Source organism: Rissa tridactyla, chromosome 4, assembly GCF_028500815.1.
Source record: "Rissa tridactyla isolate bRisTri1 chromosome 4, bRisTri1.patW.cur.20221130, whole genome shotgun sequence".
Taxonomy (NCBI): domain Eukaryota; kingdom Metazoa; phylum Chordata; class Aves; order Charadriiformes; family Laridae; genus Rissa; species Rissa tridactyla.
The window spans coordinates 89608628-89624835 of record NC_071469.1 but is presented as its reverse complement, the minus strand read 5'-3'; the positions used below and the strand labels follow the sequence as shown (position 1 = coordinate 89624835).

Here is a 16208-nt window from a genome sequence, read left to right as displayed (position 1 = left end):
CTCATTTTAACGTTTTTCTGTATCCCAGGCCAGATGTTCTTTCTTCTCGGGACTTTCAGCCAGCATTGAACATGGAGTGGGATTAACCTGCTTAATTTATCAAAAGCCTTAGGCAGTGCTGGACGACAGCACGTAGGCGCTGTGGGATGAGAAGATGCTCATGGTCGAGCAGGATGGAGCCAGCGGGGAAGCTCACGTCTCCTACACACACCTCCCTGCACATGGAAGGGACCTCTTTAGCCTCGCCTGGTTTCCACGACCTAAGCACAGCCCGAATTAAGTTGCTGCAATGCAAGTTGCACAAATACAGACTAATATAATTTGTCACAATTAGGGCTTGATTGGATGTTTTCATTCAGGGTGATCCAGGCCAAACTGTTACAAATGACCTCTCAGCCTTAGGGCATCAGGCGGATTTGCTAAATCGAGGATGGGACTGGAAGGAAGACAACGCGAGCGGTCGTCTCCGGTGGCCACGCGCCTCCGCACAGCCCCTGCGAGGGCAGAGCAACCGCGACTTGCAAACGCTTGAAAGCAGGGAAACTATCCAGCGTGTACAATTTAGGAACATTCCTGACTTAGGAGGAGTATTTTAATCTCTCTGAGTATTTTCATCTCTATGAAAGCGTAACGCATGGGCTTCATGCTTGGCATTTGTTTCTGTTTGGCTGGAAAGATGGGAAAGGAAGGGAAACGGGAATTTTGTCTGCAGCGAGGTCAGTGCCAGCAGCGTGTGTGTGTCGGGCAGAGGAGGGTCTCGGTGAAAGTGGGGACGGTCACTCACAGCCTGTGGGAGCTGCCCGGATGGGGCCTGGGAGGAGAAAAGGGCTTTAGGCTGGGCTCCTTCAGCCTCTCCCGGGAAATCATTCCACTTTGCAGGGAATGCTGCTATAAATACTGAAAAATGCTCACCGGGTCGTGGGTGGGAATCCTCACCTCCACCCTGGTGAGTCCCCTAAGGCACATTTCCCCTTCAAACCTCCCACAGCAGAAGATACAGCCCAGCCCTTCATTTCCTTCTCGCTGCTGGGAAGCTGGGGGAAGAGCTGCCAATCCCCTAATTGCCTGTCTTTGCTGCAACCAGCATCTGGGAGCCCTCAAAACCCGTTAGAGGACAGCGAGGGACTGGAGTTGGAGGCAGGGTGAGGTGCTACTGAATGTAAATGAAAGTTCGAGGCTGTCAGCTTGGCTTGCTTTTTCGGTGGCCGGGGCTTGAAGCATCCGCTTCACCTTGGCACTCTGCATCTCTCACGAAACAAGTGCTGATAATGATGGGATGACCGCTCTGCTTTCCTCCACTTGCAAGCAGTTGGTGGTAATGACGCTCATTATGCATTCAATAGGCTATTTTACAATATGAAGTCATTTAGAAAAGGATAATTAGTCCACAGCTTGCTTTTCATTTTATTTAATTTTCTTTACTTCTGTTTGGGAAAAAGAAAAAAAAAAAGGGAAAAACAAAAAGTATGTAGGGATTGTGTTATTTTTGCAGCAAGCAAAATGGAGCCGTTTGATTTATCCTCACTCGCAAGATAGATCGTGAAAATGGTGCCCCGGTTTTTGCTGAATGATTTCTTGCAATTGAGCATCCAAAAGAGCATTTTAATCTCAATGTACGCTCTGCTATTGTATCAAATTAAGAAGAGCAGGCACGGGAGGCTGCTCAGTGAAGAATCCTCTTTTCCATTAATTTGGACGTGTTAAGTGCACTTTCAGAAGCCAAAAATATTCTTGTGAAAACAAGATTGTGCAATGGGATTTCTTTCTAGGGCTTCAGTCATCGACCAGCATTCATCATTGCTAAAATTAAAGAGGGGCTGAAAGAGTAACATCTCCAATTAACAGAGACGCATCACTTATCTCTTTGTTTTGATTGGGTCTGTTAGCTTGATCCTACATGGTAGGTAGCTTACAGAGCTAGCAGAGCAGAGGATGTGGGGCTCTGAATCCTCCCTTGCACTTCCAAATTCCTTTTGCGTTTCTTACAATGGCCCAAGACAAAGCAGTCCCTGCTAAAAAGGCATTCAGGCACAAACTGAATTTTCAGCCTATGAAATGGCAAACGTTATGCTCCAGGTTAATAAAAATACATTAATTTAAATATTGGCAGCTGCAGTGCAATGAATTGATAGGTCGGGGAAGATGGTTCCCAAGGGTTTGCAGAAGCTGAGGAATAAGCTTGGTACTGGCACCCTGGACGCTGCAAGAGGGTACCTGCGCTCGCATCCCCGAGATGTCTCTGCTCCCTGCATGGCTGCAGCCCCTCTCTGGGGCCAGAGAGGCCCCTGGACCGGGTCTCTCACCCCGGCTGAGTTTAAGGTCTGGTTAAGGAGAGCTTTCTCACCCCATTTTCGTGTGATGCACTGCACAGGCAGCAGAGGCAACTTCAGTTAGAAGGTTTTCTGTTTCTGCCAAAGGGAAACGAAATTCATACGTTTGGGGGAAAATACGTGGAACTGCATTGCTGCATGGAAGCGCTTTTAGGTGACTGACCTATTTATTGAGAGCTCAAGTACGATTTTAGGTAAGTAGTCCCTTGAGCTTCTGGCCAACCGCTATACTAGGAATTTCCTAAAGGTGATGTCTCCTGTACAGTTAGAGTCAATAAGGCATGAAAGAAATAAGATCTGAAACAGTGTAATGTATGAAATATGAATTGCACAGAAGCCTTGGATTACAGCAAGTCCAACTGAAACGCCTGGTGCTCCCCTTTACTTTTATTTCTATTAATATTCCTCAAGCAACAGCAAAGATCGATTTGAAGTAGAGAGCACAGAGAGTCATGGGAGCTTCATTAGCATGCAAATCTGAGTGAATTCATTAGCCCTGCAACTGATGCTGATGCTCCTGGAAACTAGTAAAAGAGTAAAGTCTGCAGAAGTAAATCAGGCCGTGCTAATGAGCCTGTTAATAAAGCTTTTGTAAGCCTTTTCCAGAGCCAAAGTGACAAAGCACACTGTCAGTGTTAAACCTCTGGTACTGTGCCTTCGATGAGGGACTCGTGTTTTTTTTTATTATTTTTTTTTCTGGTGATGGGGAAGAAAGCAGAAAACCGTAGCAAAGGTAGAGAATGAGACAAAAGCGGTTACAATATTTCCTCATCAGAGCTAAAAGTATTGTGCGGTTGCAGAAAAGAGACAGAATGACAAATGTAACTGTGCAAATAAGATCCATTTGACTGAAATTATATTTTAAAGAAAAACAGGAGACCAAATTTTTCATAATGGGGCTTTCACCTTCTGGCTGTATGTTCTCATTTTCCCTCCGCTTTATTAGGCATAATTTCAGGATTGCATTTTGTTTCATCTCCTAAACTTGCAGAAATGCTTACGGCGCTGACGCAGTGCCCGGCTCGCTGGGGGCCACCGCGGCCCACGCACCTCCTCACCGCGTGGGGCGGCTGGTGGTGAAGGGGAAACGTGCGACTGGCCAGCCCTGGGGCTCTGACACATTTATTATAGGGGCTACGGGAAGAGCCACACCGGGGTAGTCTCTGGTCCTGGCCCCTCAGGGGGGGCCAGGGTGGGGCACGCTGGTCTGGGGCAAATCTGTGGGCTCTGACAGAGCCGGCCCCACCGAATCAGGGGCTCCGTGGTGCAAGGAAGGGCTCTGCCGGGGGCAATTTGGCCCAGCTGGTCCGTGGCTGCTGACGCAGAAGGGTAAGGGAGCCGATAGCACACACGTTAGGAGCAGCAAGTGGTCTCCAGATGGTGCTCTGATTTCTTCTGGTAAAGGCAATGCTGAGGAGGGCAGCACGTTGTATTTAACAGACTGGAAACTCCATTTCAGTTCCTACCGCCTTAAAGCGGACTGATTCTCTGCACACATATTGCCATTTTTGGACCCCCGTGGTTACAGGTAGGAGAGTGGGTACCTAAGGGACGGGGTGATGTTTTGTCTGAAGATCGAAGCTTAATTTTAGTACTGAATCATGTCCTCCTGAAGCATGTCCTCCCTTATCTTCCACTCTGCTGCCATTTCAGCTGTTGCAAAGTCAGAGATCTCCTTTCCCTGCTACGGCGCCAAGGCTTTAAGTTTTCCAGGTGGGCAATAAATCCCAGTGCCCAAGCCACCAGCCCCGCCGAGACCAGCTGGGCACCCGCACCGACGAGCCGCGATGCTGCTCATCCCCCTCGACCTTGGGTCTGCTCCACGCGGCAGCAGCAGCCGCAGCAAAGGAAACGGCTGCGGGTTCACCGGGCTCAGAGACAGAGATAAGGGGGAGACCAGTTAGAAATCTATTTCGTTTCTTTTTGCAGCAACCTCTTTGTGTAAAAGAGCTTGATGCAGGGGGAAACTGATTACTGCTTTCTCATCAAGTGGAAAAAGAAGTGCTTTATACACAGGCTGATGGAAAACTACTGGAATGCTTTTCAGTTTCCCCCTCTAACCTTTAGTGCTTTCTGGTGCCTTAAAGGGAACAAAACACCGGACTGGAGAAAGGGGGAAAATATATCAAAATATATTTGGAGATAATGGCAAGTAATACAATAGACGATGCAGCTGGGCAATAAAAAGAGAGGCAAGGGGAAGGCATCAGAAATGCCATCAGAGAGTGGAAGGAAAGAAAGACGACAGGGAGAAAAGCTAAAAGCAAGGAAATGAAGAAAAAAAAAGCCACTTGTATAATGGGGCGGCAAAGGACAAAGAGGAGATGAAGGGAAGGTAGAGCGAGAGCAGTGCAAGAAAAATGAAGAAGAGGCACTCGGTGAATGACGGAGCGGGGTCACGGGCAGGCACGAGCAGGGAGGAGAAATGGAGTGGAAATGAAGCAAAGGGAAGTGTGGAGTGGCGGCAATGCTGCTGACCTGTTTTTCTCTTAGCTGCAGAGTGATGGCAAGTGTTTGCATTAATGATGCTGATGCTTGGTTACCCCAGGGGAGAGGGAGCCGTGGCAAGCCGGTGTCAGGGACGCTGTTTGGTCGGCGCTGTGGGTTGAGCTATGGTGGGCCTTTCTCACAGCCTTCTTGGACTAAAAGGGGAGGGAAAGCGCTACGAGGTAAATGATGCCAAGGTTTGGGCTAAGACCCATTGGTCTGACAACCCACCCATAGATTGCACTTTTTCCTTCAGCGCCGGTAACCTGCCTGGCTGCCGGAGGCCATTTGGCTCATTGCCCCTCACCGCCAGACAGCTGCTTTTAATTTGATGTAATAGCAGAGATGTTTCCGCCCTGTTTTCATAGGCGAGTTCGCCCAGGTAGTTCATCCTGCCTACAATCTCATGAGCACAGTGCCATAACGCTTGTGCTCAGCTGCATTTCTCCTAGCCTGCTGCATATTTACATTGCGCAGCGATCGCAGCGCTCAACATGCCACGCTTTAGGTGCAATCGCGCTGGCGCCTTACATACCAACTGCTCCATCTGTTTTGATCCCTCTTTCTTTTGTATTACATCGCAGCGTTGCTTTTTCTTTTTTTTTTTCTTTTTTTTTTTTTTTCTGCAGCTGCAAAAGCTTTGGGAACGTTCCTATAATAACTCCTATACAGAGCTTGGTTTAGCAGATATTTGGGCTTTTTCATTCTTAGCTCCCGAATTACATTTGGTTATCAACACGCATTATATCTGCTGTCAATTAGCTGTTATCTAACACCGTGAAATGACTTAACTCCTACAGCCTGTTCGGAGATCTGTCCCCTACCAGCACATGGCACAGCTTGTATCAGCTTGCAAAGATCCAGGCAATTTTGTCACACTTATTTTTTTACTGGTGCTCATTACAGCTAAAGGTCAGTTGTGTTTCCGTTGTAAGCCTAGGGATAATGGCGTGATCCAGCAAACTCTTTCTTGTGTAAAGTTAACAGGACTATTTGCATAAAAAATCCTTACTCGGGGAGTAATTTACAGGATCGCACCTTTAAAACCTCAGCCTCAGGAGCAAGGCAAAAGCTGGAACCTGGAACAGCAATCTTCCAAAGCCATATTTTATCAGAGAAAATGATCAAAATTTAATGAGGAGAAAAAGGTACTTAATGGCTGTAGATAGTGTAATTTCAGCCATCAAAATGGGATCGTCCTGCGAGGCGTCTTGCTGCGGCCGTTCAGATCAATGGTGCTGCTGGCAGCAGCCTCAGTGGTTGCAGGGTGAAGCCCTACAAAGTGTCGGGCACGAGTCCTAACCCGCTGCAAAACGCACGTGGTGGGTCCGTAGCTTTTAGCCAGATGGGCAACTTGGATGAGCGACGGGGGCTCTGTCCTCCACGAAACCTGCGCTTGGCTGCAAAGTCGTTGCATGACCGTCATTCACGAGCAAGTGCAGCGAAACCCGGGCTGTGAGGCGCGATGGCCTTGCGCTCACGGCCGAAGCTGCTCGCATCTCAGGGGGGTTTTCATCTTCTCTCACAGCAAACGTTTCAAGTGTTTCACCAGCTCAGTTGTTTATAACACTGGAGGCTCCCAGAGGCTCAAAGCTAGCCTTGAAAATCTGTTTACATTTTTAAATATATGCCAAAGCATAAGCCCTGGGACAATTAAGAGAAGTTAGGTAGGCAAAGCAACCAAAATAGAATAAAAAAAGGCCTTCAGTAAGCCTTGGGTGGATATCTCTGCATATTTTTTGAACAGCCCACATGAGAAATGTTAGCTTTCGTATCCCAGGTCACAGCTGAGAATGGCAGCAGATGGGTTTGGCCATTGGCGAGCAAATATTAGTCCTGGACAAAGGCACTGCTTTATTTTCCCAGTGTGCCAAAATTAGAGAACCCCCTAGTGCTAAATAATTTTGTTCTGCCTCACTGTGAAAATTCCCGGTGCTCAATAGCCCTCCACAAGTTCTCATTTTATCCCTGTAGTGCAGGGCTCCCGTGGTTATATGTCAGCTGCAGTAGTGGTAAACATGTACACACTACTCATTTAAGAGCTTTTAAAAGACTTCTTACTGTGCCCAGAAATTACACCTGTGCTTTCTTACTTACCCATGCTGTTGTCTTTGTTTCTCAGGCTATATTAAGCCTTTTTCTTTCCCCCCGCCTCCTTTGAAAGGGTGGGAAAGTACAAACACCTTCAAGTTCTGGCTTTCTTTTGAGCAAACCAGTTGTGCAGAGGGACAGCAACAGTTAACCTCAACAGAGGGGAAAAAATCTGGGTGCGTTGCGGTAGGGATGGCAGGAGATGTCTGCCCCTCCTGGAGACACTTGACTTTTCAGGAGCTCTGCGGTGTTAGCTGAAATCCCTGGCAGCTGCAGTGCTTGACTTCCCCGAGACGGGGACCTGTGATATTCTGACTGTGTTTTCCATATCTAGAAATGATGAAGGGAGACAGAGCACGTAGCACCCGGAGGAGCTGCGTCAGCCGAGGGGAAGGCGGACGCAAGGGTGCAACGAGGCATTGGCCTCTAATGAACTTTTCCATCGTAGGAGAATCTTTCGATATTAAAGATGATTTGATAGAAACAAGAATAAGAGGAGATGCGGTAAGTCATGTAAAATACCGTATCTAAAAGGCTGTTCGATCTGTTTGCATTATGCTGCTAAAAAGGGGAATTGAAATAGAGGTCCTGCTAATGTCAGTGGTCAAATTCGGCATTGGTCTTATTTGTCCAATATTTAGTGTGAAACAAAAGACAAAAAGATCCAAAAAACACCACTGAAACAAAAGACAAAAACATCCAAAAACCCCCAAAATGAATCAACTTGAACTGGTCAAATATCTCTGATAACACAGCAGCACTTTGGACGGTGTGAAGTAGATCTGTGAAGCTCTCTGATGCGGGATATAACTAAGAAAATAACTCCAAAGCTTTTGAAGTAAAGCGCTGGTGTAGGACATGCTTGGTGCCTCCTCTCGGTAGGGACGTGAGCACTAACAGTGAACCTTCATTGAATTTACCTGACCCAGCCCATCCCAGTGACTCTCCTGTAAGAGTCCCTGCACGTGGCTGCTGGTGGTGGCCGCTGGCAGGTCCAGACCCAAGTCTCAGCAGGCTGCCGTCTTCCATAGTTTTTAATGTTATGGGGTTTTTTTATGGGGACAAACCCAGCTTTTTTGACAATGCATGCTCAATTTGCAATGCCACCATTGGGTTTTACTGTTAAATATCTGCTGATGCACCCCTGATGAGAACTTAGTCTTTGTGTTTTATGCAATACATTTAAAAATAATAATGCTCTTGCTCCGTATTTCACAAATGTTAGACCCAAGCCTGAAAGTCGTCGACATTAATTCTGTTTAAATCTTAAGAAATGCCTTCCGAACCCCCCTCTCTATTCATTGCAGCTCTTGAACCTCTGACAGATTGTGTCGGGAGTGATCAGCACGTCTCCTCTCGAGCTCGGATCCTGCCTCTCCGTCCTGCAAGTGAAATTATCCCTGTATGTCTGCACCCACAAAGTGAAGTGCACTTGTGCTTCCAACTTCCGCAGAGTACCAGCCAGTTAGCTGTGCTAGGGCTCCCATTAACGCCTGCAATTAGCACTGACGAAAGTGCTGTTCCCCCCACCTCCCTGAAACCACACTTCCTTGATTGGTTTTTTAGAAAATCCCAGTGCAGTGTAGTATCTCCCTGGTAGTCATGTTTCAAGAGAACAGCGAAGTTAGTGAGGCGCAACAGTGCTCTTTTTTCTAAACCTATACTGAACATCCTTAATCAAGCTTTGCTTTTTTAAAAATAACGGGTCTAATTCTCTTTTGGCTTACAGTATATTCATGCTTGTGTAATTCCATCAGGCCGTATCCTCAGCTCCTGTAAACTAGCAGAGCTCTCTCAACTTCATTTAAACCCCAGGAAGATTGGTAATAGCTGAAGATTTGGGCTGTTGATTTCCAAGCTATTCCTGATTTATGCCAGTTCAAAAGGATAATGGGTTCAAGCTTTTTTGCTTTTTTCCTTTTTTTTTTTTTTTTTGCCATTAGATACACATTCTTAACCTCATTTACGTCAAGCAATACACAAAGTACATCCAAGCAACCGCTCCTTTCTTGAGGTCTTGATCTCTCTCCATTCCTGCTGACCCTGTTGTAAAGCTCATACACCCAGCAGCTCCTGAAAGCATCCACTCATCTCCATAAAGGCCCTCAGGAGTGTCAGGCCAAATTATCAGGGATAGTTGCCGCATACATTGCGTTTTTTTGTGTTCTCTCAATTGGATGTTGTCTTCCCAGATGCAGACATACGATGACATATTGCCATGGCTAGACCATGCTCTCTCCGGAGATCTCCCAGGAGGAGAGCTCATGGATGCTTCAGCACGTCTCTGCCACAACCCAAGAGGGACAACATGTCCTCGGCCATTGCGCTTAGTGGGTCCTGCAATGAAGCAACTGTGTTTTGTTGTTCTCTCTCCCTTTTTCATTCCTGTGTTCAATAGCCACATGTCTGCTGGCAGTAGCCAGCATCCACAGCTCTGGGGATAGCAACAGGCGGGTAACAAAAGCCAAGAGGACAGAGACAGCATGTTTCTTCTCCGTGCTGTCTAATTTGTCTTTGGTAAGAACCCGGCCAATCTGAAATGCAAGAAAGATGTGAGGCAAGAAAGAAATGTGTTGAAGGGCTGCTGGTTGCAAGTGCGTTCCCATGATCAGAGAGCACATATTTATACTGGCAGTACAGTGGCTTGTCTGATACTAGACTGACGTTTAAATTAGGTACAGACCTGACGATAACTCTGATTGCACCTGGGACTTCTGAGTGCAGCACAGGGCAAATAAATAATGATGTCTGTATCAGTAGATAGAGATGCTGTTACTAACTTTGATACAGCAATGTGCAACACTGGGTGAAACATCACACAGGCTGACAGATTGGAGATTTCATGGGCTTCAGGTACAAGAATAAAGAAAAGAAAACTTGAAATGAACTTTCTTTGACAAAAGTAGCCATGGAGGAAGCTTCCAACCACTTGTAAAACTACTCCGTGGTTCCCACCGTTGACTGCACCCCGTACTTCAATGTAGAAATATGAACTGTAGCAACTGAGCTGCAGTTAATCGGTAAACTTTTTATAAACTTGGGTTTTTATGGATCTGGAACACTACAGAAGACAGAGCATGCAAGCTTTTTCAGAGGGAAATGCCTAATTGCTGGTTTTGCACTGACTCACTGCATTCAGAGACATAACTTGTGATCTATACTGTACCGTACTGGCCATAGGTACCTGCAAAAAGAGTCAGACTTGTTCCTTCAGGTCTGAGCTATCAGTTGTTTAGTCCTTCCCCATCTGCCTTCCCAAGGAGCACCTCTCGGTAAGGACAGAAGGGAGAGAGACATGGTGAGGCAGGTACCAGAAAACCAGAGGGGTGCTTGCATAAGCTTTGGTGACATATTACGCTGTATTTAATACTAAGATGCCTGCCAATACATTTTTGGGACTTCCACATAATGGTCTCCTCTAGAGGGAATCACTTCAGTACTCTGGCACTCTCAAAGTTGTGAAGTCAGTTGCCCACAAAATGCTTCGCTTCTCCCAGTTGTGCTTTGATGTCTTCATCACTCTGAGCCTCCAGGAACAGGACACTTCTCCCAGATTCAATTAAAATGCACTCAGCTTTCTGAAGCGCTTCATTTCTGTTTTTTGTTTGGGGCTTGGCTGCACAAGTCAGAAGAATTTGGTATCATCGTTTTTGGAAGACAAACCCTGGCACTTCAAATGTTTCCCTTCCTGTAGGTTTATTGTCATCATTTATCATCCTGTATATGCAGTACATTTGATGGCATGAATCCTTCCTCCTGACCCCACCAATGACATTAATAGAGAGAACACCACACTTCTGTGCAATTGTTTCCTCTCAACTGCTGCTCAGCTCTTGATAGTGATTCGGATGAGTAAATCAGCACAATTTTATGGACTTCTGCCAGTTGTGACTCACTGATTTTTCCAGCATTTATGATACTGAAATTTTTGTCCCCCAGCGAGAAGCCTTTCCCGGCGTCACTCCAAGCCCAGAGAGAGCAGCTGAGTCCCCGCTGGCACCCCGAGCAAGGCTCCCACCCTCCGTGCCCACCATGGGGGGCCGTACGAGAGAGGTAAGGCGTGGGGTAAGGGTTCAAACCAACATTTATTAGTACTGCTAATTATTAAAAGTCAATGCAGTGCCCTCCCTCCATCCTCTTCCCAGAGCTTTGGTTTCCCCATGATGTTAAGAAATGGGATGAGATGTTGTTTTCCACTTTGATGCGGTTTCTAACCCACGTAAGAGCAGGACTAACCGTGGCTATAAGCTCGTGACCACTTTTTTGTTAGCTTCAGCCTGATTCAGTCTCGAGATGTAAATCAGAACTGAGATACACTGAAATAAAACTGGCTTGTGTTAGATGGAAAAAAACAAGCTCAGCTTGGTCTAAATTACTCCCCTACTTGCTGAAGTTCCCATCAGTACTCCTTTCCAGGAGGGCAGGGATTCTCCGGGGCATTAGCTGTTTTCTGTTGTGGATAAGATATATTTGCTGAAACTTGCTGCGTGTTCAGAGGCCTCCTACAAGATGCTGGTTCAATGAAATCAAGCGTAGGACGATGCCCTTCCTCTCCCCACAGTACGTTATGGTTGAACTCATAGAAATAAAACAGTTATTGAAAAACACTTGGTGAATCTACATAATTAAAAATCTTTCCTGCTGGGGGTTAACGATTTGGGTAGATTAACTTGATAATGTAATGTAAAATGTCGAAATCAAGAGTGTGCATCCAGAAATACTGGTGCAGCTCGGCAATGGGAGACAATTTTAAGTAAATAACCAGAGAAAGTATTTTGCAATTAAATTAAAGATGTTTCCAAACTACTGTACTTTGCTATAAAAAACCGTCATCTTGAAAAGTCAAGTTTCATTTATTTTAATTAGTGCTGCCATGAAGTATTCCGTTCGGCAAACACTGACTAACAAGCCCTTTTCCAGACACCATTTTGAAACGTGTGCGTCAGAAAAATGATCGCAGACCCTTCACGTGGTGTCTTCTGGGCCCAATTCTCAGGCAGTCGAGATCAGCCTCGCTCCACCAAAGTCAAACTGATTCCCACCAGGTGAAAACAGAGGCTTTAATCTCCCCAATACGCTCTGCGGGAGGTGACGCAAAGTCTACCAACATCGGTCGGAAGATTCCTGTTGTCTTCAGAGAAATTCAGGTTCAAAGCTGTGTCTGCCGGGATGAATCTCCGGTCCCTTTCACTGTTCTCGCACTCGAGTTATTTAACTGGAGAGGCATCAGTATCAAATTGATGGAAAGCCAAAGTGATCTTGATCCTCCTTTGAGACTTACTGTTGAATTGCGTTATATATAAGCAGAGAAGCTTTTTTATTATTAATGGGATAGAAAATCAGAACCATCAAGGAAAATGATATAAGTCCTATTAAGATGGATGAATTGGAGTTAAGTCCGTGTATTCATTACAAGATTGTTCTCTGCGACTCCTGTAAAAGTGTATTGTCCTCTCATGGGAAGACCTCACCAGGGTGGAAGAATGCCGGGGGAAATGCCACGAACTTCTCCTGGGGCAGCTGCCCAGCCCGTGGGCAGTTGCGTAGGCAGTGCCCACACGTGCGCGGGCACGAGGCTGCTCTGGGGGACGGTCTGCTCCGGGGTGGTAAATCTGGGGCTGCCACCCCGGGAGCTGACCTTCCTTAGGATCTCTCGCTTTAATCCCTTTCTCTCTCATCCGATTTGCTTTCACATCCGCCAAGTATTGTGGCTCCTTTTGCATATCCAATGAGGGGATTATTTCACAGGCTTAAATCTCACTACTACAAAAAGAAAGTTACATTGACAAATACTTGTTGTCTGCGCGGGGAGGCTAGTGAGGAATAAGCTGAAGTGAGTGTGAAGGGCACTGTCAATTCTGTAGAAATGCCTCTTATTTCACATGGCTACCGTCACATCCAGAGTGCTCAAAGCAGTCTTTGTGCAGCACAAAGTATCCTCCGGGAAGCGAGTGAAGAGCAGCTATTCCGGGCTGCCCCCTTATTTAGGTGAGCCCACGCGTATAAAATATGAGTATTGCCTTTTAATTTCATCCTGTTCCTTATAGCTAAAACCCCTTGTCCCACCTTAATTTATCCCTTCTCTCTGTTAACACCCTTCAAATACTCCTAGGCTCTTCCCCCTTCCTTGCCATTTAGCCGTGCTTTAATCTTACCTATTTATTCATTCATCATGAATCAATCTCTCCTGCCCCCTAATCAGTGCAGTGCAGCAGCTCTGCTGGGAGCTCCCTGCGGTCCGTGTGCCGCTAACGAGCAGGACCAAGTGCTGGGAGCCCCATGGGCGTTGCAGCATCGTGCCAGGAGGGATCCTCAACACCCGACCCCGGGGGGTCATGTTTCACAGTTGCTGCCCCCACTTGCCCCCCTGCCACCTCCTAATGCAAAATCAAGGTCTGTTTTCCTCCTGCTGGCAGCCCTACATATCTTATCCCCATTACTATCATTTTGGGAGGAATGGCTTTGTCCAGATAATAATAATTTCCGTTTCCCATTCAGGATCTCCTCTTTTCTTCTACCCGTGCGCAACTGATTGAGCAATAAGGACATTCCCTCTTGCCTTCTTACCTTATAATAAGCACCAGCAAATCTCTGCCGGTTTTGAACTGAGCAAGTGTGCACTCTGCACCCTCAAGTGGATCCTAATCCAAACATTGTATGGCTGAAAGCATTTGAGTGCTTAAAGGATCCACAGCTTTTCTCCCCACTCTCCAGGGGTAATATGCTCAAACCTACCTGGCAGCAGGTCCCTCCCCAAACCTTTGCAGCAGCAATAGCATAGACTCTGAATAGTCTTCATCTACACAGACTCCCGCATCTGATTTCCTCTCCATTGTTAATCTGCTATCTTCATAAAAATTACTACTATTAGGTTGTCTTTCCCATGCTGTGTTATTCCCACGCTGAATGCTTCTAACACTCTCAGCAGCTTTCATCTTGGCACCCCAGAGTCAGCTCTGTAGCCCCTTTGCTTTGATTTATACCAGTCTACAAAATCCTCCCTTGAAGAACATCTTTATCTTTCTTAGTGTTTGCACTCAGCACAGGTGATGGGCGAGCTGGAACCCAGCTGGTGTGTCTTTGGGCACTCAGGAGCAAGCTGAGTGCTAGATTTGGAGCCAAGAGGAAAGTTGCCCCCCAGACCAGGGTGGCAGGATTTTGTTCTGGTTTGTTCTCGTGCCTACTCCTTAAGAAAACGGCGCAATCTCTTTCTGATGTTGCACAGTGTTAGCATCCAGACAAGTGCTCTTTCCTGCCTTGTCTGCAGTACTTTACAGTCGTGTCTTTTCATCTTTCACTGCAAGTCTGCATTTGTTACATGCTGAGGGGGAACTCACAGCTGGAGGTACAGGGTAGACGTTGCATGGACCCCCCTGAATTGAACATTGAGCTCACGATCACCTGCAGTGGTGGCAAGCTGGACCAGATGATTGCTCTGATCTCTCCTACTCTTGTGTTTCTGCCCTTTCTCAGTTTGGTTCGCTTATGTTTTACCATCACTGGGCTATTCTGAATATCTTTTGTTCTGTGCCTGGTTCCCATTGACGGTGCTTTTCTGTTATTCCATTATTTTCTCTGTATGGGGGGACCTGGCCTTCCCCTTGAATATCTCCTGCTAGTGACCACAACTACCTATGTCTTCTCCTTTCTCATCATGATGCAGCTTCCAGTTATTTACAAACACGGTGCCATTTCTGTTCTCCATCACCTCTTCATCTGCTGGGAAGCTTTGACCCCCTTGCTTGCCATGTCTGCCTGCTCTTTTAGCATGAAACTGCTCCTCCCACTTGGCTCTCCTGGTGTGACTGCCCGCTCCTCTGACCCCACGGAGCACGGGGCTTTGCCTGCTCCCTGCCTGGTGTCTCCCAAGCAAACTGCCCTGCTTTCCCACCTCATCCAGCTTTTCAAGGCAGGCCAGCCAGTGCAATTAACTCGGCTCACTCCCCAGTTCATCACACGTTCAGTTTGGTTTAACGGAGTGAAATTCAGATGAAGTCAGAAACAATTACTGCAGCTGATGTCTCCCTAGTTTCTCACACAAATCTGGAAAATGTACCGGATCAGATACTCGTATCCTACATGTAAAATGAGACATTTCTCAGTACGTTAGTAACTCTGCTGCTTTCAATGTCTGACTAGCACAAGATGATATGATATTTTTCCTTGGTATGATGGACTGGACTATTCATGGCGATGTCAGAGATCAGAGGGAGAAAGAGAACGCTGAAAGGACCAGGGGAGCAGAACCAGGGCAGTGGGAAGGAGACTTGTGATAAAAGGAATTGGTGAGATGACAGCGAGATGAGCTGTGATCTAAGCCCTTCTCATACCTTGTGTTTTTATACATGCACTCAAAACATATTTCAGGTCTTGAGAGTGTTTCCTCCTTTCTGGAGATCTATTTTGTCATTACTTCAGCTGACAGCCGTTGGGGAGAATGAAACACTTTGGTTAGCCTCAAACACCTTGCTAAGTTCTCCTTAGGTTGAAGCACAGATATGTTTTATTACAGCTGACACCAATCAAAGCAAATAGACAAAAGTGAGAATTTTGACTGGGATCCATGAAACAAAGGGAATAAGTGAAGCGAGTTTGGACTCACAGTTCAAAGGAAGGGGTAAGTAAGTCCCAGGAAAAGGTTTGTCTTATCAACACCTTGTGCTTTGGGAGGAATGGGCTGTTTTACAAGGGTTTCTGCAGCCTCTGCAAAGCTGTTGTGGCAGGATGAGTGCTTCATGCCATCTCTGTTCCTGCATGGTGCAGCCAAGGTCATGGGAAAATGGTGTTAGGGGGGGAAAAAGGAAAAGAAACCATGACCTTGCCTATCATAAAAGACTGAGCAGTTATAAGTCCGGTCCCAAAAGGATTAAATTATTGTGTTTGTTCTGAGGTGGCACCTAAGGGCCACAGAGAGTCATTACCGCCCTGTACTAACTAGTATACAACGACAGAGAACTGTCACAAAGATGCTATCCAAAGGTGAGAGAAACCCTGCCCTTTCCTTGGCTCTGAACCCAGCCCTTACTGCTCCAAGTTCCCTCTGAATAGCCTCGTGGGGCATTAAGCAAGAGGAAAACATTACAAGGCATCAGACGGATAGCCAGAATGGGGTAATCACACACCGGTCCTCAGCCATCGAGGTGTCACCGAGCAGGGGAATTTTAAAGCGAGATGTGATGGGTTGGAGGCTGAACTCGGTTTTACGACAGCAAAGTCCTTGCCGTCGGGGAGTTCCCGTGGGTCAGCATCGGTGGAAATGCCACAGGAGCCGGCCCCACAGCACCGACAGGGAGGTATAAC

The 16208-nt window shown here is 46.7% G+C and overlaps 1 long non-coding RNA gene across 1 annotated transcript; it reads left to right on the top strand.

The window, feature by feature from the left end:
- The first annotated feature begins 1047 nt into the window (after positions 1–1047).
- On the top strand, positions 1048–15540 carry LOC128908081 (uncharacterized). The gene is made up of 3 exons (XR_008465855.1): positions 1048–1142; positions 10848–10961; positions 15421–15540. It is a non-coding gene; the product is annotated as an uncharacterized LOC128908081 (long non-coding RNA).
- Positions 15541–16208: the final 668 nt, after the last annotated feature.